Here is a 25,964-nt window from a genome sequence, read left to right on the forward strand (position 1 = left end):
CTGAGATTCATCGTCGTTTATAGGCTTTTTATGGTGATTATGTGTTGATAGGTCCACTGTAAATCGATGGGTAGTAAAATTTCGTGGTTGCGAGCCTGGAAAAGCCATAATTGTTGATGAAACACGCAGCGGACAGACGATTAACATCGAAACGTCGTCGAATATTTGATTCAAAATGAGAATCACTCAAAAGCGTATCGCAAACCGAATTGGAATGTCCAAGGAACATGTCGGCTGTTTGGGAAAGAATCTGGGCTTAAAAAAAAGTATTTAATTGCTCTAATTGATCTGATAATCATGGTGAAGAGGAAAAAAATTGTTGGTAGAAATCCAAAGGAGACAGTAAAGTGTATGCGGAGAATTTTAATTGGCGATGGGACGTTGAATACCATAATAAATATATGTTATAACGGAGGGAAGAACGTTAGGAGGTAGGGGAATGAAAAAGATATGCATGTCGGAAGGAAGTATGTTGAATTTAAGAGGGGGCTTATTGTTGGGTGGGATATCGAAGTGTGTGATTTTATTTTGAATATCCCGCCAGTGCTAGTTAGTACCAAAATGGTCCGTAACAAGACGGAGATGCCACTGTTACTTTAAAAATTTCAACGCGATATTTAATCTTACGGCAGGTTTCATGTTCGTTGCCTCCAACACGTGATATTATTTCCATGGATACAGCTTTGAGAATCTGTAAACAAATCATTGAAGTTTTTACTGAGGGAGAAATAACTCTAATAGCGTCAAATAAATTAGCCAAATTATAAGGGAAAAGCTGCGTATGAGGAAAAAAATATTTTTCTATTTGTTTCATTCCTAAAACATTCTGCGAAAGGCTTCGAAATCTTTTGTCATAGGAATTTTGAGTCGTGGATTTTTGCGAAGTAGCGATGTAGGATGTTTTAAAAATGTCTTCTTTCGCTGCTGTTTAGGATAAATTTCACGCGTGGTCAATATCGTTGAACAAAAACCAGCGGACATTCTGGAGGAACGCGAGAGAAAAGGGTACGTGGAGTGAAGGTGCGAATAAAAGTAAGAAAGGTTTGATGAGATTAGGGAGGAGAAGACGTAAGGGGAAAATAAGAGAGAGGAAAAGAAAAAGGGGAAGGAATTATTTAAATGGAGATTGAGGGCACTACAGGGAATGGGAACGCATGCGCACGCTGTTGGCGGTTGGGAAGTGAAGGGAAGAAAATAAGTGAAGGAGGATGGGCGTTCCGCCAATCCCTGGCGAGCGTAATGAAACCCAAAAAAAGAAAAAAATGGGTTAAAATCCGTGTGTTGTCATTGCAATCTGTGAAAAACGGTTTGTGTTATTGACCAAAGATTTTATCAGCGGCGATTCATTTACAAGAAAATTAAACTCTTATTTACTGATGTGAAATTTTCTCGAGAATGAAGATATGCTTGAGGATTGGTTTTCATTTCCATGATGTCTGCATACAGGTCACACAAAGGAACGTATTATGCAGCACCGTTCTTACCGACAATTTTACAAGTGTGGTGGCCGGGGCAATGTACCCGGTAGCGGCGGGGTAACGTTCCTCGCCTACCGACCCAGAGGTCGCGGGTTCGATTCCCTCCATCTAGGGCTTGATTGTATGTGATTGTCTTCAATTTAATGGCTGGAATGTCTAAGGGTTAGGTGGAAGAAGGGACTATAAGTCTCAACCTCGCCCAATTATAAAGATAAATAAAAAAATAAATGAAATGTACAATTTCTCTAGTTTACACCAAGTCCATTTGAATGCAATTTTGAAAGCCTCTCTAATTTCAAGTACCGCTGTTATATGAAGTTTAAATCGCTCTATTTACATAGATGGCGACCCAATTCGCGGTTAAATAGGGCAGTCAATATTTAAACAATAAAACAATAAACGCCATCGCGCGCTCGCGACGTGCAAGAAACGTGTTCTTTCTTGCTCCTCGTTTTTTGAAAATTTCGAATTACATGGCGAGGAATGTTTGAAAAAGAAGTCGAAAAGAGAAATTGATGATAACCTTATATGTGTGCTGACGTAACAAAAGCTTAAGGCTCGGTGGAAGCGTACAGGCCGTGTTGAGGGAGTTTAGCAGAATATCCGACACCGCCTTCCAGACAGGGTACGAGGCGTGGAAAATCCATTGGCAGCGGTGTGTGGACGCACAAGGGTGCTATCTTGAAGACTTTTGGGTGAATGTATCAAATCTAGCAATAAATGTTTTCAATAGACTCAGTCCCACTGCTGTTGGCACAGACCTTGAGGAAGTTGAAATAGGCAGTCAAGAAAACAAATGAGGAAGTTTTTGATATGGTGAGATGGGAGGAGATGATATCATTGGGAAAAAGATAGGAGTCTGGAAAAATTGACGCAGAGCGTTTTTATTGGCAATTTTAAGTTACAATGTGATACGAGTATATTGGAGAGCATTAAGGAAACTAGGTAAGGGTTCCAATAGGATGGGCTCGTTGGACAGAATTTAGGATGGCAGGAAACATGCAGGATTAAAGAGGGGCATATTAAAGTGACGGATTGCTGCTTAAGTTGTGCTAGATGATGAATAAAAATCCTAGCACATTCGATCAGTATCTATCCAGACCCTGACTAGAACGCTATAATACAAATTGTTTGCCTTATAATTTAATAATGTGTGCATTAAAGTAATTATGCGATCGTCGTTCAAAAAGGGTCAATATCTTTAAAGATAAAATTTCAATTATAGAATTCAATTAGGTCGCTGGTAATTTTGTAAATTGCTATTTAAAAATAGGTTAGTTGTCCCAAAAACGAAGTTTATATCCACTTCTTTCAAAATGCGTTAGGATTTCATGGTCTTCCGAATTTTCAATTTGTGAACTTTTAAAACGTCTGCACATTCCAGACCTGCAGATAGGAACATCGATATCTAAGGATTCTCAATGAATATTAATCGATTCTATGCGCCTCTTCAAAAGATTTGTCCATTTTTGCAAAAAATTAAATTTTCTATCTCTCCGAGAGGCAGCATTTTTCGGTCGGATCAATTAGAATTAATAGGTATTTTGGCAACATTGGAAATAGGAATGCACTGGGTATGATATGAATTTTATTGATTCAATTAGGAACTAATTAATATGGTGTAATTTGGATGAATCAATCCGTTTTTCGGAATAATCACAATCATATTTAACCATATTTAAAGCAATATTTAGCCTATCAATTCTCTGTAATTTCACGACATAAAACGAAAGGTTTGATCAAATTGAATTATCACGAGAAATGGCCGATTTGTTACCTTATGTTTCTTCTCCATTCCATTGTAATACCTGGTATATATATATATATATATATATATATATATATATATATATATATATATACACAATATAACACAAATAGAATAGAATAGCAACATTTAAAAGGACACTCACACGGTAAATTGTTCGAGCTTTCGGCCCTCTCAGAGGCCTTCTTCAAGAGAGACTGGATACTACATACATATATATATGTATGTATATATATATATATGTATGTGTATATATATATATATATATATATATATATATATATATATATATATATATATATATATGTGTGTGTGTGTGTAATAATTTGATTGATGTGTGGTGTATTGCATTATATGTATTAGCTTTAGTATGTAGTATTTTTTTATTTTATCTATTATCTTTTGGGATTATTTGGGACTTGTATGCCACCTGACACTGTCTATCAGCACATGTGTATTTTTAATAATAATAATATCATGACGCAGTACTCAGTGCAACACACAATGCTTAGTGGACAGGGCAGTAGAGACCAGAAACTCGAGGCTATTCTAACTTCTTAAAGTTATCTCCCAGTATTCGTTCACATTCTGTTGCAAACCATTGTTTCATGGCTATCGAGAACGCATTTTTAGTTGGCTCCCTTTTTCCTGCTGGAAAATTTCGGATGCCTTCTTCGATCTTCCGCACAAGCACGAATTCAGAACACCATCACCGCAAGTCTCTCACTGAATTCACGATGAAATTAGATGGCGGTTAAATCATCTTACGAGCCATCCGAGCCAAGAGAAAACTTTATTTATTATATGCTGTTTTTTCACCCTTGACGACGCTTTTTACTATTGAAAACGCTATTCACTCTAGCGGTAGGTAATCGAAACCTGTGAACTATACGGCGTCACCATTTATTATAGAAATGGTATTCATACAGAGTGCACGAGTGTTTTAAGTGTAATTAGTTATTTAACCGACTACCATTCCCGATAAAAAACATTTTGGGTATCTAAGATGTAACTACATCAATCTGCAAATGTATTCTTTTCCATTGTTTTCAGGAGGGCATTCCATGATGTAGTTAAAACCCAGATATTAAAATAAGCCCTCTCTAAATAGAGTGTTATCCATTGAAAATATTAATAGCTTCTACTTCCACGCCAGTTCTCCCATAATCGTTTTAAAGAAGATGTTTGACATGGGCCATTTCGGTATGCTAGTCATATCTTTAGTGAAAAGAATTGTTTCGAATGTAAATGAATTCCCATGTCTATTCCACTAATATTTTCTTTAGAAATATTAATATTGCCCATTATGTGGGAAGGAATAAATATTTGTTATGCAATATTTTTATTTTTGTTTCACAGTATCCATGACTTCCCTCGTTCCTTGGAAAATTATAATGCTTCCGTTAACAATACTTGTTGATATTCCTAATGGAAGGGAAAATGACGCCTGGAAGTCATTTCTTGTACAGCTAATATTTGTAGACTAGGTTGTAAGATCAATTACAAATCGAATTGTAGATAATTTACAAATAAGCATCATACATAAATGCTACAGGTGAAAAAGAACGATTATAGTTATAGTATTGAAGTATTTTGCAATCTGCAGTCGAAATCAGGAATGTTCTATGTTTTGCTGTTTATAGAAATATATGCCTCTGTATTTATGTATGCCTGTATGTGCCTCTGTTGTTGCATTTTTATCGGAAAGAATAAACAAATAGCAACCTCAAAAAAATCACTAGCATAAGAAACCACTCGTAGTACTTCGTTAATCCCGAGGGCAGGTTCAAACACATGACCGATCGAAAATTCTTCCGGGCCTTAAAATAAAAAAGTAGTTATGAAAATGTGTTTTTTTGGAAAAAAATCAAATAAATTTCTTCTTTCATTGACTTTTTATCCACTATTGTAGAACAAAAACAACCTGTAAACCGCGTGCGATATGAATACGGTCATTTTCAATGATTATATCAGCAAAGGATTCATAATTTATGAAGCTCAATGACGTTATACATGTACCTCTGATTAATATTAATGCATTTTTTTCTAATAATGGATATTTACATGTCTGAATATACTTTCCAAAGCACTAAACACTTCCATGGCAACGGTGGGCCAGGTTCAAAACGCTATCGCAACGCTGGTATTTTATAAATTATATTTAAAATATTGATGTAATAATTGAAAAGGTGATTTTTAGTGATGATAATTAATTTTAATATAATAAAAGATTACGTAAAGCCATTGAAATGAGTATTCATGTCCATAGAATTTCATGTACTTGACCAAAATTCGCCATATTATGAAGTTCTCGATGAATTTAATTATCGAGTGTCTGTTTTCATTATTCGTTGGGATTTTCCTTGGCTTTACATGACCCATTTCTTACGATTCCATTATCTGTTTCCTCGTCTAGGTCACAAGAGGTCTTGGATTTCATGATCTCTTCATGTGGTCCACGCCACTGATGCCACACTTCGCTGAAGGACGTCGTCTTTAGGACCATTCCTTTGAAGAGCTGTTTATTCGGGTGCAATGGTCTCTTCGCCGTAGTCTTCCGGATTTGGTATGTGCTACGTTTTTTTGTTCTTATTGAGAGGCACCATTTCCCACAGAATACTACTCATTAGATTTTAAATGACATATCTTTCCGGGAGTAATTCCTTGTATTATTTTCAATACTTCCCCCGATAGCTCTTAAAGCTGCATTTACTTTCCATTGATGTCTATCATCATTTGTATTTCATTCCTAATATTGGTTTACAGCAACCCTCCATTCTTCTCTGTCCAGTGTTAATGCACTCCCCCCCATTTTAATCGGCTTCTCTGTTTTAAACCCTTAATTTATTCCTATATACTTCTCTCGTGGTCTTCCTCGCGGGACTTCCCTTAAATTTTCCCTCCTATTATGTATATAACTAATCCTTGGGCCACAAAATATATCTAATTAATCTCGCTCTTCTTTGCCATGGAGTTCTCTCCATATGGTTATTTCCTCTCATGCTTCTCGATGTATATTTCCTCGTTCTTCACTTTGTCTGTCCATTTAATTTCCAGCTTCCACCTCCACCAACACGTTTCAAAGTCCTCTTTAATTCTTCGCTGGTTTAACGTTCGATATCTACTATACGTTGAGTTCGATGCTCCATAGGTACGTTTTGACGAACTACTTTGCAACCTCAGGTTTTCTTTGAACACAGTACGTAGCTACCTTTTCTCCTTGGACCTCTTCTTAACTTGAGCTTAGTACTGGGTGAACTCTACCATCACCTACCAAACCGACCTTCGGATTGATTACTGTGTTAATGGTTATATATATATATATATATCGACCGGCATACAACATAACATTTTACTGTGTTTGTGTGGGTGTGTATATATATATATAGAAATATATATATATATATATATATATATATATATATATATATATATATATATATATATATATATATATATATTTTATTAGGTAATCTACCGGTTAAGGTAGGTTTTTGGATGGACATAATTACTAATTAAATAATTTGTGACCCCTAGCAAAACACAACATCCTACTCTACATCAGGTTCCTCTTCAGCTCTGAGTACTGTCTTCCTCCCTTCATCCCGTCCAACATCCCTATCCTGTTCCTTCCCTTTCCTCGTTGTTATATATATATATATATATATATATATATATATATATATATATATATATATATATATATAACGAGGTGCACACACAGCAAAATTTTTATGTTATATGCCGGTCGCTGAATCTCTACCTGACGCACAACCCTAGAGGCGGCATGCAGGGCACGCTTTAGAGGAGTCAAAGACCAATCCTTTGGATTAATGACCGGATGACGGTCCTATCTTCGGGAAGCTTTGGGAGAGTTTGTGTAACCTAAGGGACAGACACAGGCTGGAACTCAACCAAGGGAAAGGAATCGAAGGGGAAGAAACGGGATAAGGGCTTGGAGTTGGAGGACTGCGGATAGTGGTGGGCTAACTGGGGCAAGGCAACACGCATGCACTTGCGAATAGCATTTCTTTCTTCGTCGGGGAGTGAGGGACTTAGGATATAGCGAGGAGAGGTTTCTCCGCGAGAATGTCCGCTCGCCAATGGGAATAATTCCGAGGGACAATGAGGGGCGGGAGGGAATGAATGCCAAGGGGAGCAAGACAACCGGAAGGGTAATAATAATAAGAGGGAGAGAAAGGGACAGGAGACCCCAGCACCATTATGAGACTTCTCCTTGGATAGTAACCCTAGTAACCCCATATACCCCGCCATACCCTTTTCCCATCCCTCCCCTCCCTTCACCGTCTTTCCTGTTGGAAGAATTTGCAACAGTAGCTCTTGATGACCCTGAACGTCTATGTGTAGTCTTTTTATGTGTATATTAAACGCCATTTTCCTGTTAATTTGTAGTGACATAGCATTCGATGAACATTTGTCTTGAAGTGTTTCTATCATGAATTCATTTAGGGGTTCTTCCCTCGTTTCTTTTAGTCGCATAAAATCTGTCCGGTATTCATTTAATATGGGTGCATTTTCAGGTACCAAGTGCGTTTTTATCTTGACCCATCAATTTTTTCTCATCAAAAGAGTCCAAACATCTTGAATGTTCTCCGGAATGTAAGCAGTATTTTGTTGGATTCCACGAATACGAGTGCATTTCATAAAATAAACCAAATTAAGTGTATTTAAGTGTAAAAGGAGAACGCAGAACAAACGTGAAAGCCTTACAGAAATAATGTGTGGTGATGATTATTGATTGCGTTATTTATCTGCGCTAATTATAAATGTTTAAAATTAAGTTTGCAAGACTTTTTGAGATTTTTTCTTGGAAAAAGTTAACTGTAATATGGACAAAAAGGTAATATTTTAGGAAAAAACTTTTAGTGATTGCAGAAAGTGGGATTAAAATACAAAAATTCTCCAAGGACCAAATCCCTCCGCTTCGAGTATGAACAAACCATGTGTTTTTTTGTTCATGTAAAATTTCCCGGGAAATGTGATTAAGACTACAAAAAATTAGATGAATGGGGTTCAATTTAAGAAACAAAGTGACTGCTTGGCTTGGAAAACTTTGTTGAGAAAGGCTAGACAACATTATATGCCAAAACAAGATTGTGTGGAACAATAAGGTTAATTTAATTTTTTCGGTGGATATGGGAAAAAAAAGAAACAAGAAAAGTCACGACGCTGATTCTTCTTGCATCAGATTGTATCGCGGATAATTCCAACACCTCTGTCCCGGTTCATCTCGTCTTCGACCGTCTTTGAGTTCAGGCGAGAGAGCCCTTGTGAAGTGTGAGAGGACTTTGGGATTCCAGTCTCGTTCGCCTGGGTCTAATTGAAAGACTAATCCTTACGTTAATGGGAGGGGGAAGAGAGGAGGGAGTAGGATTGGAGGGGGAAGGAGCAAGGTCTGCTTGCGGATGCGGCGATGAGGGGGGTGGGTGAAAAAAAGGGAGAGAGAGAGAGGGAGGAAGATAGAGGGAGCAACGGCGAGCTATGGCCCGCATATAGATGACCTGGGAGGGCCATCCGTCTAGGAATGCCTCCGTGAATTGTGACGGGGCATTCACGGCAAACTCCGTTTTCGAGTGGGGGAAGAGGGGACTAAGATGAGCTCATGGCTTCAAAGTGGTGGTGATTACTTTCCGAAAATATAAGGATACACGGACGACGTAAGTTCAAGTCATGGTCTAGGATGATTAACTAGTTACAAGCGGGGAGAATGAGCGATACTAGAAACACTTAGAAGTCGCCAGAGAAACTCTATTGGTATTGTCTCCGTCTTTCCTCATCACCATAACAGCGACCAACCGTTGAGTTTCCACGGGTAGGGCTTCCCCTTTCACTAAGCCCTGCAACGTTGGGTCGCATTCCCTGCCTTTCACAGTCGCCTCGGGGGGTAGAGTGTTTTGTGTTGCATGTTCATGTGGTGGTGGAGTTTCGCATTCTTGCTTGTTTTGCCCTGGCTTGCGTGTTGTTGGATGGCTGTCGTGCTGCATCCTGGGGTGCAGTTGTTTGTTTATTTATGGCATATGTGTTTGCATGAGTGTTGGATGAAGGGATTTTTGCATGTGTGTGTGCGCTGCTGTGGGTTTAATTTTCCATGTTGTTGTTTTGCATGTGGTATGGTTCCATTTTACGGTTGGTGACCTAACACCCCCCGCCACACCCCTGGTGGCGGCTTGCGGGGTGTTATGTAGATGTAAGCCCGAAGTATATCAGGGATGCTGTTCCTATCCTTTTATCACGGAATTTTATGATATTTTTAGTATTCGTAACACTTCCATGTGTACAAATTTCACGCACACACGCTGTTCATCTAGCTCCTCCATTGCTGCCGTTGCACGCGGCGACGAACAGGTTAAGACACGTACCGCTGCTGCTGCTGCGTAACGAATTGACGTAAACGAACGAAACACCTCTCGTTTTATTCGTCAGATGTGTCGCTACATGGCACACTGTGTCTCGTTTCGATCCGTTGAACGGTTTGTGCAGAACAAAATCAGCCCGCTCTTTTTTTGATCACGCCTTGTATATTTTCACCAGCAAATATTCCCGGTTTTACCGTATTAATTCATCCGCACAGCTTTAACTGGATTTAATTCGTATTTCCGGTCTATTCATACACGCGACCAAGATGGTTGTATTGCGGGCATAAAAATATGAGTATTTCTTAATGAAATTATTGCTTTTATTAACAAACAAGTTAATTTTGAAATACTACTATGGTAATAAACATTAATGTATTATATTAGATCATATTTTCTGTACAAAGTTTTATGAATATAACATAAAATGATCATTATCGAAACACATGCGATTTAGTTTTGCCAGGCAAAACGAGCACTGAATTTGAATATTAAAGAACTGATTCACTTTAAATTTCACGTCTAAAAAAATAATACAAGATTATCAAATTTTTCTGCAGCAGTTTACCAAAAAAATTATGAACTTCTAAATTTAACCTTTTAAAGATACGAGGGTCATCCGGAAAGTAGTACCCGTTCGTGAAATAAAGACACAAAAGTAAATATTAACAAACATAAAAAATTTTATTTGAAAGAGGATACTTTAAACTACTTCACAACATAATCTCCAAGCAAATTAAGGCATTTGTCATAACGTGTGACAAGTTTCTGTATTCCTGCTGCATAGTCCTTCGCCGCCAGCTCATTGAGATACGCGAGGGACCCATCTTGCACAAATTTTTGCATAATGCAGATGGTGTTTAACAATTTCATGAACAATTGTTCGAGAAACATTGGGAAAATGCTCACAGATGTCATCAATTGTGACGCGCCGATCGTTCCTCACGAATTCGTCAACTGAGCTCACCAGTTGGTCTGTAATGACAGACGGTCTCTCCGAACGCTCATCGTCGTGTGTGTTCCCCCTCCCCATGTTGAAGTTGCGACACCACCGCCGAACAGACGACTCGTCCATTACATTGTCTCCATACACCTCCTTTAATTGGCGATGAATATCACATGGGCGAACGTTTCTTGCATTGAGGAATTTAATCACTGCCCTCACTTCACAACTGGCGGCGTTCTCAATTTTTTTAAACATTGTAAACAATCACAGAAACAACACAGGCAATGCTAGCGTCACGCAACTTGGCTCAGAGAAGGCAGACAAGCCACTGAAGCTATCTGACCTCGTCCAGCGGCTACTCGCGTCGTCAGCACTTCATGCGGCACGAACGGGTACTACTTTCCGGATGACCCTCGTATAATCAGACGCTATCGAATTTTGTAGCTGCAAAAGAGTCTGCTCGGCTGTCGGCATAAATCATCAAAGTACCATTTTTTTCATTCTACAAAATTCCCAGGAAAGAATATCCGAATTAGATCTAGCCTATGCCACTTGCGTATTTTTATCTAATTTATGGAAAAAAATTAGAAGCCCTTACTTCTTTCCGTCTTGGTATTCTGTGTCCCTAAGCCAATTTAACATATGATTAGGTGACAAATGGGAAGAGATGGGTTTGTTGGGAGAAATTCTATGGAGGCAGGAAAAATGGATGAAGGGCATATTGATCGGCAGGGGGATGCTGAAAACTGTTATAGAGGGGAGAATGTTAGGCCAACGAGGAAAGGGAAGGAACAGGATAGGGATGTTGGACGGGATGAAGGGAGGAAGGAAGTATACAGAGATGAAGAGGGGTCTGATGTAAAGTAGGATGCGGGATTTTGTATTTTGTTAGGAATCACAAAATATGTATTAGGTAGTTGTGTCCATCCAAAACCTACCTTAACCGGTAGATAAGCTCATAATTAGGATACATTGTTAGCATTTGTCTCTTTGCCAGTCAACTTATCTTTTATCTTATGTTTTATGTATTATTTTTAATATTATCTCTTAATATTCTTTATTGCGTCTTTCTATTTTTTTAGTGTGGCTTCAGATTCACATGCCATACCCAATAGGAATTGACAATTTTAACTTTATTAAGTTAAATTTTTTCTATGACCAATTTGCATTAAAAATCTAACTTATTATTTCTCCTTATTTATCATATGATAGTTTACATCACACATGCACTGGTATTAAACATCCACGCATTGCCTATATCTCAGCAGGTTTTTCTCAAATCCCTCCTTTCTGTGTGGATTTTCTTGCAGTTGGGTTTTCTCCTCCAAGTCCGCATATGAGTCCGCAATCCTCACGCTTTTCCCTCAAAAGTATACGTATAAATCTTTTCAACTTCGGACCCAATTTTTTGTAACAGGGTACATATCGGACAGACTAGACGATATTTTAATTCAACGGCTACATGATATGTTAGAGCTTACGAAAATAATTGTTAATTGAGAGAAATATTGCTAAACACCTTTTAAATGGTTACCACACCAGTTGGTTTCAATGAAAACCGTTTAACTTCAAATATCAATCGATGTGAGCTTGACCCTATGGAATAAAACTAGTTTTTTAGCGGTTAGCGATTTAGGTAGCGATGGTAGAAGCCAAAGGGGAGATCTAAATCTTCAGAATTCGACGGAAAGGGTTCAACAGGGTGTGTGGTGTGGGGTGCTAGGGAACCAAACACACATGTAAAAATATTAGTTCCACATTATTTGTGATGTATAGCAGCCAGTGTTAAAAAACCCTCGATCTCATAGATACCTAAATAAAACATGAAATCATTATTGTGTATGACCGATTGGCTAAATCATCTAATCTTTGCCTCCACGTTAATATTTTGTGGCGTACTCCCGCATATCTCCTGCAATTCTGTCAGTCGAATCAAGTTGATCTAAATTAAATTCCTCTGTGATAGGATCAAAAGGTCGATTAAAGAGAAAAGACGACAGGCGGAAGAATTTGACAATGTCGACGCGACGTTGTATATCGAACTCGACATTGTCAATATTTTCATAACCGACATCGAAAGGAACTCTGTTATCATCGACATCGCCATATTAAGTAAGGGTTGACATTGCGCTGATATCGTATCGTGACAATCAAAGGGTCAGTATTGTACAGCCATGCGGGGAATAGCGGATATCTAATTTGGCTGCGCTTTTTTTTCATTAATCTGCCTCCGAGAATACACATGCAACCTGTATGCTCGCTTCTTATGGCGCGGTGTGGGATTGTGGGATCGGTAGGGGAAGGACGGAAGGAAGGAATCACGCGCGACTGAGAAATGAATTGCTTTTTTGGTTTCCCGGGACCCTAGGGAGTGGGAAGAGTGGATATTCGAAGAGGGAGCGGTTATAGAGAGGGAATGAGTTCGGAGGGGTTGTCTTCTTTTATTTTTTGGCAGATATAAGGTTATTAAAGCGATTCCCCCTTTCGTGCCATGTATACTTTCGTCCCCGCTGCCTGCTAACCCATCGAATTCTCTGTCTTCGCCTTCCCCCCTGTTCCCGTTTCCACCCTATTTTTTCTTTTATTTTTATTATTATTTTGCTTTCCATCCCTCTCCACCAACCTAACTGATGAAACGGATCGAAAAAGTAGAGGTTGGGAGACAAATTGATCCAGTCACGTCTCCGTCTGCTGTTCCTCCCCACTAAACTCCCTTCCAATGCCGCTCGGGGTTGCAGGGGGTGTTGGCGGGAGGAGGAAGGAAAGGACAGGATTTTGGGGGGGTTGGGAACTGGAATCATCCTTCGAAAAACTGGAATTTGGGGGGTGAAAATCCCAAACTCTCTCCAAGGAGAGTGAAGGGAGCTTTGAGGTTCCTTTCCACTTCCCTGCAAACCCTCGATCCTACTCCTTGTGGGGGATTTATATACATATATATGTATGTATGTAATAACGTAACACACACACACACATATATATATATATATACTACCTTGATCAAAAATTTCCCGGAATTTATTCAGAAAATTTAAAATACAAGTTTATTCATCTAAATCTATATTGTCCCCTTCAAAGTAATCCCCATCGACTGCAACACACTTATGCCAGCGCTTGATCCAATCCTCGAAACATTTTTTATATTCGGTTTTCGGTATGTCCATCAGTGCTTCCTGCGATTTTTCCATTACTTCCTCTCGGCTGCTAAAACGCGTTCCCCGTAATGGTTTTTTTACTCGATTGAACAGAAAGAAGTCACAGGGAGCCAAATCAGGTGAATTCGGTGGCTGTTGGATGGTATTTGTTGCATTTTTCGTCAAAAAATTACGAATAATGATAGCACTGTGCGACGGTGCGTTATCATGGTGCAAAATCCACGAGTTTTCTGCCCACATTTCTGGTCTCTTTCGGCGAATTGCTTCACGCAAACGTCTCATAACGCCCAAATAATACTCTTTGTTTACTGTCTGGCCTTCTGGCAAAAATTCATGATGCACTACACCGTTGTAATCCATGAAAACCGTCAGCATTGCCTTCTTTTTTGACTGAAAACGACGTGGTTTTTTTTGGTCTCGGCTCATTTGGTGAACGCCATTCACTTGCCTGATGTCTGGATTGCGTGTCGTACTCATAAACCCACGTCTCGTCTCCAGTAATGATCCTTTTGATGAATGTGGGATCGGATTCAGCCTCGCAAATCATGTCTTTTGCGACGTCAACACGGTCTCTTTTTTGCATGAAATTGAGGTCTTTTGGCACCAACTTTGCTGCTACACGACGGAAACCCAAATCATTAACCACAATGTCTTGGGCGGATCCATAGGCAATGTTCAAGTCCTCCGCTATTTCTCTGATGGTTAATTTGCGGTTATTGACCAACATTTCTTTTACTTTATCAATTTTTTCACCGACTTTCGATGTCGATGGTCTGCCACTGCGTTCATCATCTTCGATTGACTCACGACCACTTCTGAACCGCTCGTGCCACTGGTAAACGACCGTTTTTTTTAGAGAATCGTTGCCGAAACACTTTTCCAACATTTCCAACGTCCGTGCGCCACTAAATCCGTTTTTTACGCAAAATTTAATACAAGTTCGTTGTTGCAAATTTAAATCCATTTCTGAAATTGTAAAAAATCGCCAACACACACAGAGATAGATGTACTCTTGGCTACGTAACTTTTGCAAATGTCAAGTTATGACACTAAGATTTAAAGGGAATATCAACAACAGATGTACCAATTTAACAAAAAAAAACAGAACTCAAATCGGAACGATGGGAGCGCCACACGGTGGTTATTCCGGGAACTTTTTGATCAAGGTAGTATATATATATATATATATACATATATATGTATATAAAAATATATATATTTATGCAATTACATGCACAAACACACATATGTGTGTGTGTATGATATATAAAATTATATATGTGTGTGTGTGTGTGTGCGCGTGTGTATGTTTATGTGTGCATGCATATATACATGTGTGTGTATATATCTATATTTACATAATACCCCGCAAGCCGCCGCAAGGGTGTGTGGCGGGGGGTGTAGGTCACCAACCGTAAAAAGGAACAATACCACATGCAAAACAACAACGTGGAAAATTACACCCACAGCAGCGCAAACACTCATGCAACAATCCCTTCATCCAACACTCATGCAAACCCATATGCCATAAATAAACAAACAACTGCACCCCAGGATGCAGCACGAAAGCCATCCTACAACACGCAAGCCAGGACACAACAAGAAAGAATGTGAAACACCACTACCACATGAATATGCACCACAAAACACTCTACCCCCCGAGGAGACTAAAAGGCAGGGAATGCGACCCCACGTTGCAGGTAGCAGGAATTTGCCCCCGCGGAGAGAGACGAGGGATTGAAAGGAAGACTAAAAACAGATGAGCAGAACACGAATGAGTTCATTCCGAAAGAATGGGTTATTATAACAAAACACACAAGGTAAGTGGAAGAGCATGGATTTAAATAGAACTAACTATTTTTTAGACGGGTGGCAAGTGGAATTTTTGCTATCTATAACTATGCAGTTCCTATCCCGTATTGTCCGTGGGAAGAAGGAGTCCTTGAGGCGTCTAGTTCTGGCATCTATTTCCCGAATTTTATATGCATTATCCAAGCAACCAATGTATGTAGGAGTACGAATAATTTGCGAGACCTCGGTGCTGAAACATGCGGATCTGAATTTATTTAATAATTCCAATCTTTCATTGAATCGTCTCTCTTCTAATGATTCCCACCCCAACTACATGAGCATTTCGGTGACGCTTTGCGTTTTAGGGTAAGAATTTTTTACAAAACGGGCTTGCCGGCGTTGAACCTTCTCAATTTCCCGAATGAGGCCTTTTTCACTCGGATCCCACACGCTGCATGCATATTCTAAATGAGGCCTTACAAGAGCGTGGTAACAACGTTCCTTGACCTTCGAGTCACTTTTGCCGACAATGCGTCTAATAAATCCCAATTTTTTTTATATGCTTGACCGCAGACTGTACGTATGTGAGTCCCCCAAGTTAAGTCTTTTGTGAATGTAACACCTGGGTATTTTACCGTATCAACTACCGCTAGGTCAACTCCAGCTAATTTGTAAGAAAATCCCGTTGATATTTTAAAGAAATTTACTACCGAACATTTATTATAATTTAGTGTCAATCCCTAGTTAGAACACCATTTAGTAATGCAATCTAAATCCTGCTCTAGAATAAAACGATCCTCATCCCCAGATATCTCCCGATGGATCACCGTGTCATCCGCGAACATCCTAATTTTACTTTTCACTTCGCGGTTCAAATCGTTAACAAAAATCAAGAAAAGCAACGGCCTGATCATACTTCCCTGAGGTACCCCCGACGTGACTCGAACGCTGTCGGAACTAGCGCCATCAAGGACTACCCTCTGTTCCCGCTCTGAAAGAAAATCTTTAACCCAACTTATGGCGTCCTTGTTTATACCCGCGATCTTTAATTTATGAATGAGTTTACCATGTGGGACCTTATCAAATGCCTTTTGAAAATCTAAGAAGATGGCATCCACTTGCCTACCTCTCTCACCCGATAAAAGTAAATAATCCTAATTGGGTTTCGCAGGAGCGGGTTTTCCTGAATCCGTGTTGACTGTCACTTAAAAAGTTAATATTGTCAAGGTGTCTCATTATTGAACTGACAATTATGTGCTCTAAGATTTTGCAACAAATAGAAGTGAGAGATATAGGTCTGTAATTACTGGGATCCTCCCTGTCACCACTTTTAAAAATAGGCGTTATTTGCGCGGTTTTCCAAGTCTTAGGTACTTTGCACTCTGTGAGGGATTTGTTAAATATAAATTCAAGGTACGGGGCAATGTTTGGAGCTAAATGTTTTATCACCCTAGCTGGTATATTTTCGGGACCCGGGGATTTGTTTGGTTTAATCTCATTGAGCAGTTTTAGAATTCCTTGTTGGTCCACTGTTATTTTTTCCATGGGTGGAGTATGTATTGTTTCTTGGAGATATGCGGTGGCAACATCATTCGAGAAAACGCTTTGGAAGAATGAATTTAGGATGTTAGCTTTACCCTCGCTGTCTGTATGAATTATATTGCTACAATCCCTTAAGCAAGCCACGGTTTGTTTACTCCCATTTACTTCCCTAACATATGACCAGAAAGCTTTGGGGTCAGTGTCCAAGTGCTCGCAAAGTACTTTGCGTTTAAAGTCCAGTAAAGCGCTACGTAATTGTGTTTTGGTTTCAATTTTAGAGGATCTATATGTGTCCCATAATTGTTTATTCTCAGGGGATGATGTGTTCACGCCTGCCCTCTTTACCCTAGAGTGTAGCATTCTCTGCTTTCGAAGGGCTTTTCTAACGTCTTTATTGTACCACCTGGGGTCGCGATTTGCTTTAACGTATTTTATAGGTATGAAATCTACGATTCCTTTTTGCATGATATTGACAAATTCTGTCCAAGTTTCTTCCACGTTGACATGATTTAAGCGGTTTTTGAACTCGGGTAGTGAAGAGTTTAATTGATTGGCAAAAGATTCAAAGTCTGCTTTATGGTACTTATAAATTTTTCTTTTTGGTTTAATGATCTTTTTTATTTCTATGTCCAAGTGGACATTAATTGCTTTATGGTCACTCAAGCCCTCATCAGTTGATACACTAATAATACGTTCAGGCGTGTTTGTAAGAAATAGATCCAATATGTTCTTTCCACGGGTGGGCATGCGTACTGCTTGATGGAGGGAGTTTCTTTGAACCAATTTTATCATGGAATTGCAAGATTCGCGATCGCGGGTCCCAGATTTAACGATATTGTTGTCCCAATCTATACCAGGGAGGTTAAAATCGCCACCAGGCAAAGAGGCTTTTACAAGGAGGAGAGAGTTGAGGACAGGGACGTTGAGTAATGATTTTAAGAAAAGGATCGTCAAAGCTTTGATATGGAATGTAGTGCGAGTAATTTACAGCGTGGAAATATGGTCCCTGAAGCAGGACGATAGAATTAGATTGGAGGCTTGTGAAATGCGAGTGTGGAGAAGAATGGAGAAGTTGAAATGGACAGAGAAGAGAACAAATGAGGAAGTACTTGGTATGGTGGGTGAGGAGAGGGGATTGTTGGGAGAAATCCTAAGGAGGCAGGAAAAGTGGGTGAATGGCATATTAATCGGTAGTGGGATGTTGAAGACTGTAATAGAGGGGAGAATGATAGGCAAACGAAGGGAGGGCAGAAACAGGATAGGGATGTTGGGCGGGAAGAAGGGAGGAAGGAAGTACACAGAGATGAAGAGGGACTTGATGTAGATTAGGTTGCTGGTTTGAGTTTTTTTAGGAGCCACAAAATATTTATTTAGTTGGGAAAAATTGGGATACCTTAGAATGTGAAAGTACCTCTTACTTACACCGCCATTAGTGTTGGAATTTTACTTATTACCCTTCAATCATTAATGAAAGTGCTTGCGTATTTGTAGCTGAATGCAGATTTTTTATACGACCAATCTCGAGGAAGAAATTGGGTGACCTTACGACTAGAACGCCCCTTGTGTACTATATACTATGTCGTAAGAGCCTGAATTGCAACGGACCCACCAAATGTCATGTAACTTTCTACCTCCCTCCATTTCGTTGAACATATGCCTAAGCCTTTCTTTCCCTCCTGCCTGGCTTTACAACGTTATCCTCACCTTGAATCGCAATTCACTATTTTCCCATTTCTTTCAGTTTTCATTTCATTCATGTTTCCTACCCCATATCAATTGATATTCAACTTTTTCCCTTCATAGCATTTCTTCCTTCACGATTTCATGTTAAAGTGACTCGACCTGCTCATTTTGAGCCTTCTCTTTTCTTAAAGGATGAAACCATCCCTTTACTGAGTCCCACATTCTAGACCTACACCCTGAAGTGCATGGTTTGGCGGGAGAGTGGTAGGGAGATGGCCGTTGATGTAGTATCCCTTTCTTTCTCGACGTTTCCCTGGTTCCGCTTTGAGTTTAACCAAAATGGGAAGTGGAAGGGTGTCTGCAGATAGGGAAAGTACCTCTCGTTCTCGCCGCTATGTTCCCCATTTCCTCCCAAGCGTCGAAGATCTCACATCTCTGAGAGGCGCCAATGGGACTAGAGACGCTTTGGGGGGTGGATGAGGGAGAGGGAAGGGGAATGCTGAGAAGAGGGGATGGGCTAGGCTGTACAATAGAGGGAATTATCGACGCCGTGACGATATTTTTTTCCGCATCGAACCGCATCGACGTATATATAAAGTAACCTATATTTTGAAGGCCGACGAATATCGATGATATTTTCGATATCGCGGTATGGTCGTCAAAGGCGATATGGTCGTTAAAGGCGATATGTTGGTTAAAGAAGAGCGAACGTTAAAGAATAATGTTGCCGACTTTGGGCGATATGCCGATTTCGACGATTATCGATGCGAGCGATGCTGTCGATATGGGAACTATTGTCGATATCACCACGGGTATGCGCGACATTGACGATAAGAACTGAATGGACGATTTGGACGGTGTTCTGCGCATGAATTTAAATCAGAGAAAAATTTAAACGAGGAGATTATTTTTAAAAATTTTTTAACTTTCTTGAAAGTTTATAGCTTAGTTTAAGAGAATTGAAGGCGTGGAGTGCCAGGAAAACATTATTGCAAGCTTGGGGAGTATTTAAGTACTAAATAACATCAAAGGGACCTAATTTAGGTCAGGTAGAACGGTTATTTTACTTAGGAAGTCTTTGGGCAATGTTAGACAGAGTGCTGTGGACATAAAATGAATAGTTGCGTCACGTGAACAAGTTTTTACAAATAGGCGGGAGTCGTTTTAAGTATCTTTAAGTTAAGTTAAAAATAAAAGACTAGTGAAAAATTTAATATGAAGCATGGTTTTTGCATGACTCGGAAACGTGGTAGTTGTGGCATACGGGATAAGCTTCGATTGGATGGCTTTTACGGATGTGTGCGGGGATGAATGAAAAAAATTAAGAGGACAGTAGTGAAGGAAAACGATGAAGTGAGCTATGTCTGGTAGGACATGAGAGAAGGATGTTGGCAGAATTTCTAAGGCAGGAAAAGTGATCACAGGATACGTGTATACTTAAAGGCGAATGAATGTTGAAGACTTTTTAGGGAGGGGATAGTGCTGGGAAATCGAGGTAGGGGGAGGAAAAAATAAATATTTTGAATGAAATGGAAGGGAGGTGGGAAGTATGCAGAGCTGAAGGATGAGTTGTCGTAGGATAAATAACGTTCACGGATATTTGGTGTCGGGGTAGTTTCTCTATGGGTTTATTCACTATAATGTAGACATGCATATAGTCTGTGGAAATGGATAGGGTTAGAAAGTTTAGGGAATGGTGTTGGTGGATTACTTATTAGCATTTTCTGATTTAGGAACTGAAGATCATGTACGGATAACTCGGGTGCAAGGGCAGGACAATGAGGAAGAAAGGGACTCATTTTGAATTACCTGAGCTGTTTTTCATGCAGATCATTTATGTGCTACTTCATTACATTTCTTATAGAAATGTTTAGAGGGTACTTGGGAGGAATCTAATATAGATTTCATTGCTGCACTATTTCAGCATTGCCAATGAAATATGAAGTATAAACATCCTCCATCTCCGAAGGAAACACGGGTCAAATGTTATCTAATGAAAATGTAGCTTAGGAAAAGAATTTCTCAACCCGTTGAACGAATTTTGAAACATTTTTCATGTCACTGGGTGTATTTTAAAACTAAGTTACAAAAAAATTCTCTTCCGAGGCAATTTAAATCTATTCATTACGCACTGTAACCGAATTGATTTGTAGATAATCAGAGTCATGAACGTCTTAGTAAACCCGAAACAGCTGTTTTTGTTTTGTATAATTATGATTATGTTATGCGTATGGTAATCAACCGCTTAATGTAGGTTTTTGGATGGACACAGCTACTAAATAAATATTTTAGTACTCCTAACAAGACACAAAATCCAGAATCCTACTCTACATCAGGTGCCTATTCATCTCTGAGTACTTTCTTTCTCCCTTCATCCCGTCCAACATCCATATCCTGTTCCTTCCCTTTCCTCGTTTCCCCAACATTCTCCCCTCTATCACAGTCTTCAACATCCCACTGCCGGTCAATCGCCCTTCATCCACTTTTCCTGCAGCCATAGGATTGCTCCCAAAAAAACCCTCTCTTCGCCCACCATACCGAGTACTTCCTCATTTGTTTTTCTTCTCTTTCCATTTCACCTTCTCCATTCTTCTCCACACCCGCATTTCAAAAGCCTCCAATCTACGTCTATCCTCCTGCTTCAATGACCACGTTTCCGCACCGTACATAGCTACGCTCCATATCAAAGTTTTGACGAGCCTTTTCTTAAAATCATTACTCAACGTCCCCGTCATCAAATCCCTCCTCCTTTCGAAATTATAACCACATCGCCGATTCTTACAAAAGGTGGTGTAAAAAAGTCAAATATATCTTTGTGTATTTTCAGTGCGGCTCCAAATTATATGGAGGAATTTCATGAAGTTTCCCGATATGACATAGAGGGCCTGTCCCAAAAAAGGTTAAATCGGGATAAACATTATTGCAGATCTGAGGGAAAAGCACTAAAAATCTTCAAAATAACAACCTTGTACATCGACACACCGATGCCAGCGCCTCTGATAGTCCCGGCAGAGCTTTCGCAACAATTGCGGGTTAGTTTTTCACCAGAGAGAATGCTAATTGTCCCTATTCGGCGAGCGTTTGCTGAGAAATATCCGCATCCACCTCATTCAACTGTTGAGTCGAATATTTCGTCTCCTTCGTCCTCGTTGGAGGTGTGTAATCCGGGAGTTTTTATATTTATAGAAGTCTCCACGACCTCTCCCTGATCCCTTAACCTTGGCTGGTCTTATGTGCTTCTGCCGACTTTGACGGAGGGGCGTGACAAGTGAGGGGGTCATTGTTGCCGTTCCCGGATGTCTCTCCTGGGCCCGGCGAGTCGATTGCCGCCGTCTAATATATATTATATTATATTATATATATATATATATATATATACATATATATGTGTATAGATTATCGGATTTTCTTCCATTTCTATGGCCTCTCGAATTTTATTTTTGCACTTGTCAACCGCTGGAAGTAGGTTTTGGATGGCTTAACAAAACAAGTAGTGCAATTCTTCTAAGACCTATACCCAGCACCAAAAATATAAAGAGATGCACGAAAATACCCCGCCATTTACTCTTTTCGTAACACCTAATCCCTCTTACTTTTAGTTTAAAGAGATGAATTGATATATTAAATCTGAAATATTCATCGTTCAATTATGTTGATAGGCGGGCACTTATGTAAGTATGCGTGTTCATTAATTTATGTAATTATGTGTGTGTATATATATATATTGCACATGGAAATAGATATAAGGAAACAGGATAGGGATACATATGAAGGACGAACACAGGAATTGTGGGGTAAGTGGGATCGAACAGGCCATAAGCGCAAAAAAAGTACCAACACAACGTTTCAGAATCTGATGATGGTTTGCCATGCCGTCGAAACGTCAAAACTAAGTATGGGATCGTCCATTCTCCATGTTTTGTGTTTAAAAGTTTTGATCAAAGTTTATACATAAATAGACATACTCTTATATCCATGAAATAAAATATAGGCATACATATATGTATGTGTTTACATATATTTTTGAAAAAGTATTCATTCACAAGGATATAGACATATGAAAATGGATAGAAACACATACATATAAAGGACATACTAAGGAGAGGTGGGGCAGGTAGAATCGTCCTATGTTTGCTCTCCTTCTGGCCTTACCTCTTTTCTTTGGCTATTTCTCCTTTCGAGAGTGAAACAGTTTCCTAACGCCATCTCTTGGCCAAAGAATCGGGGCACTTGGCGCATAGACCAACCGCAGATGTCAGTGTAAATTACGTTTCCTCGATAGCTCAAGTGGTTAGAGCATCGGCCCGGTGAGTCAAAAGATCCTTCGTTGGAAGTGCCGGTCAAGGAAATATTTTTGCACTTGTAATCTGCTCGATTCCGCCTTCTCCACCTCTCCTGTGTTCGTCCTTAATACGAGTATCTGTTTCAAGCAAAACCCCTATAAAAAAGGAAGTTATGTTGCCACACCCTGTATATATGTATATATATATATGTACGTATATACGTATGTACGTATATACGTATACATATATGGGACGCGGTAGTCCAGGGGCATATTTCATGAAGATATATGTGGAAGAAGATATGAGCAAACTGAAGATTTGAACGACTTATTTGGAACCTATACTTGGCTCAGACTAAGGTACAGATAGCGGAAAGTCTGAATGGGAAATACTAGGCAGATGAGTGAGACAGTGGTGTCCATTATCACCTGTTTCTCTTTTTAGATATGTTTCGAGGAAATGGTATGAGGCGTGGGGTGAGCAGAGAGAAGGAAATAGAAATAACTGCGGAAAACTTGAGAAATAAGTTATATTTACATCAAGAGTCAATCAGTCAAAAACTTACAATCATTACTTAAGGCATGCAAAATCAACGCGATATGTATAAGATGAGAATTAATCATCCGAAATCGAAGGTTAATGAGATTCTTAAGTAGGCTCAGATAATCAGTAGAGTTTAATCATGGAAAATCATTAAAAATGTTGAACCTTTCACGTTTTTGGGAAGTGTTATACATGTAAGAGAGCAATGTCGTGGAGGTCATTAAAATAGAAATATCATTGGGTAAAGAAGCTTTTACATAAACGCGAGAGTTAGGCACCATAAGTTAAAACGCAAATAAAATACTAGTGAAAAAATATTTGTAAGAAGCGTAGTTTTGTATGGCTCGGAAATTTGTTCATCTGAGCGAGACCACCGGATGCTGAAGACGGAGATGGGGAGGGGAGAACGATGGGTAGTCGAGGTAGTGGGAGATAAAAGAATGGAAATTTTGGATTTAATATGTATTAAGGGTGATAGAGAGTATCCAGTCGCTAAAGAATGAGTTTTAACATTGGATTTTAGGATATTGCGGGTCACGTTAGTTGAGGCTTATGGGTACAGTAGTATGTAGTTCCAGGGGTCTATCAAAAACAAACCCGAAGCCAGAAGACTTAAAATAATATTTAAAATATGATACTAAACCGCTCATGAATTGTTAACCAATGAGGATCTTTTTTTACCTTTCTCCGGGTGATGTACCGCCACGCAAGATCGGCGTATCGCCTTCGCCACTTCGATATATCTTTTAACTCAGATCCGATCGATATCGGGAAATGAACATCGCGCAGCCCTTAACTAGTTAGTATGTGCGTGAGTGGATGGATGGGGTAGTGAAAACAAAGAAGCAGCGCCGTCCGTCGAACGAAATGGAAAACTCGAAAAAGAGGAAGAGTTTTATTTATTTATTTTTTAAAAGTTTTTTCTTTTAACTTTCACCCAATCGGTCAACAGGGTTGCTCGAGGTGGAAGGCAGCCGATTCTCCACTCAGCTTTATCCGATCGCTCGAAACAAAAAAAAAATAAAAAATTGAAGAGAAAAAAAAGAAGGCGAGGAGGGCATAGGGCCTGATAATCGGAAAAGCGAGAGAGAGAGAGAGAAAGGAAGTCTCCTTCCAAGTGGGAGGAAGAGAGAAAAGCGGTGGGGAGTTGTTGGAGGAAAAAAACATTTAAAAAATGTACAACAACAATAAACAAGAGTGTGCGGCGGGTAAAGGAATACGTATTGAAACAAAACGCGGAGGAAACCACTGGGAGGGAAGAACAAAAGGGAAGCGTAATGCGCTTTGATTGATGGGAACAGGACAAAAGAGAGAGAGAGAGAGGGAGATAGAAAAATGAACAACGTTGGGACGCATCCTCGGGAGTGATTGGACGACAAAGGTAGGTAGGGGTGGAGGGATGGAAGGGGTTTTAAAGGAGATGGATAAGGGAAAGGAAGGAGCTTAAGGAAGTGAAGGGGGGGTTGGATAAAGGACGTGGAAAAAGGGTTCCGCGCGCACACACTCGGGGGAAAAGGGTTGAGGATTAATAGAGGGAGAGGGAGGATTGAGAGAGAGGGCAAAATAAAGCTAGAGCTACCGCAGTCTGAGAGGGTGCGTGCGTGCGTGCGAGTATGGGGTTGATCCTGGAGGCTCCAGGGGTCGCTGCAGGGGTGGGGGTTTGACGCGAGGGGGATCGTTGTGCAGAAGCGAGTGGAGGCGTGATGTATGGCAAGGGTGCTGGAAAATGGTGTGGGGGAGGGGGGCCCGAATATATATACCTTTCGACATCAGTCACGATAGCACCCTGCGTGGTTGCGTGCTTAGAATAGGTTTCTTTCTTTCGCTTCTATCTCGAGATACGCTTTCCCACATACATGCGCACTCACATAAGAAATTGCGCACATGTACACGTGCCCACTTACCTTGAAAGAATCTGGGAACTTCTAGGAAAAGAGGATGTAGGAAGATTAGGAAACGCTTGACTCGTGAATGGGAAATGTCTTAATTTTGAACCCCTTATACGAGGGTCATCCGGAAAGTAGTACCCGTTCGTGCCGCATGAAGTGCTGACGACGCGAGTAGCCGCTGGACGAGGTCAGATAGCTTCAGTGGCTTGTCTGCCTTCTCTGAGCCAAGTTGCGTGACGCTAGCATTGCCTGTGTTGTTTCTGTGATTGTTTACAATGTTTAAAAAAATTGAGAACGCCGCCAGTTGTGAAGTGAGGGCAGTGATTAAATTCCTCAATGCAAGAAACGTTCGCCCATGTGATATTCATCGCCAATTAAAGGAGGTGTATGGAGACAATGTAATGGACGAGTCGTCTGTTCGGCGGTGGTGTCGCAACTTCAACATGGGGAGGGGGAACACACACGACGATGAGCGTTCGGAGAGACCGTCTGTCATTACAGACCAACTGGTGAGC

At 40.0% G+C, this 25,964-nt stretch overlaps 1 long non-coding RNA gene across 1 annotated transcript in view; it reads left to right on the forward strand.

Annotated features, from left to right (window-relative positions):
- The window catches only part of LOC139687886 (uncharacterized), a 199,734-nt gene that overhangs the window by 141,969 nt on the left and 31,801 nt on the right, over positions 1-25,964 (forward strand). The window contains exon 2 of the long non-coding RNA XR_011700679.1: positions 5,663-5,812. This is a non-coding gene — a long non-coding RNA (uncharacterized lncRNA). The remainder of the gene's footprint in view (positions 1-5,662; positions 5,813-25,964) is intronic.

This window comes from Hetaerina americana, unplaced genomic scaffold, assembly GCF_022747635.1.
Source record: "Hetaerina americana unplaced genomic scaffold, ioHetAmer1.1.p SCAF_2, whole genome shotgun sequence".
NCBI classification, from domain to species: Eukaryota; Metazoa; Arthropoda; class Insecta; order Odonata; family Calopterygidae; genus Hetaerina; species Hetaerina americana.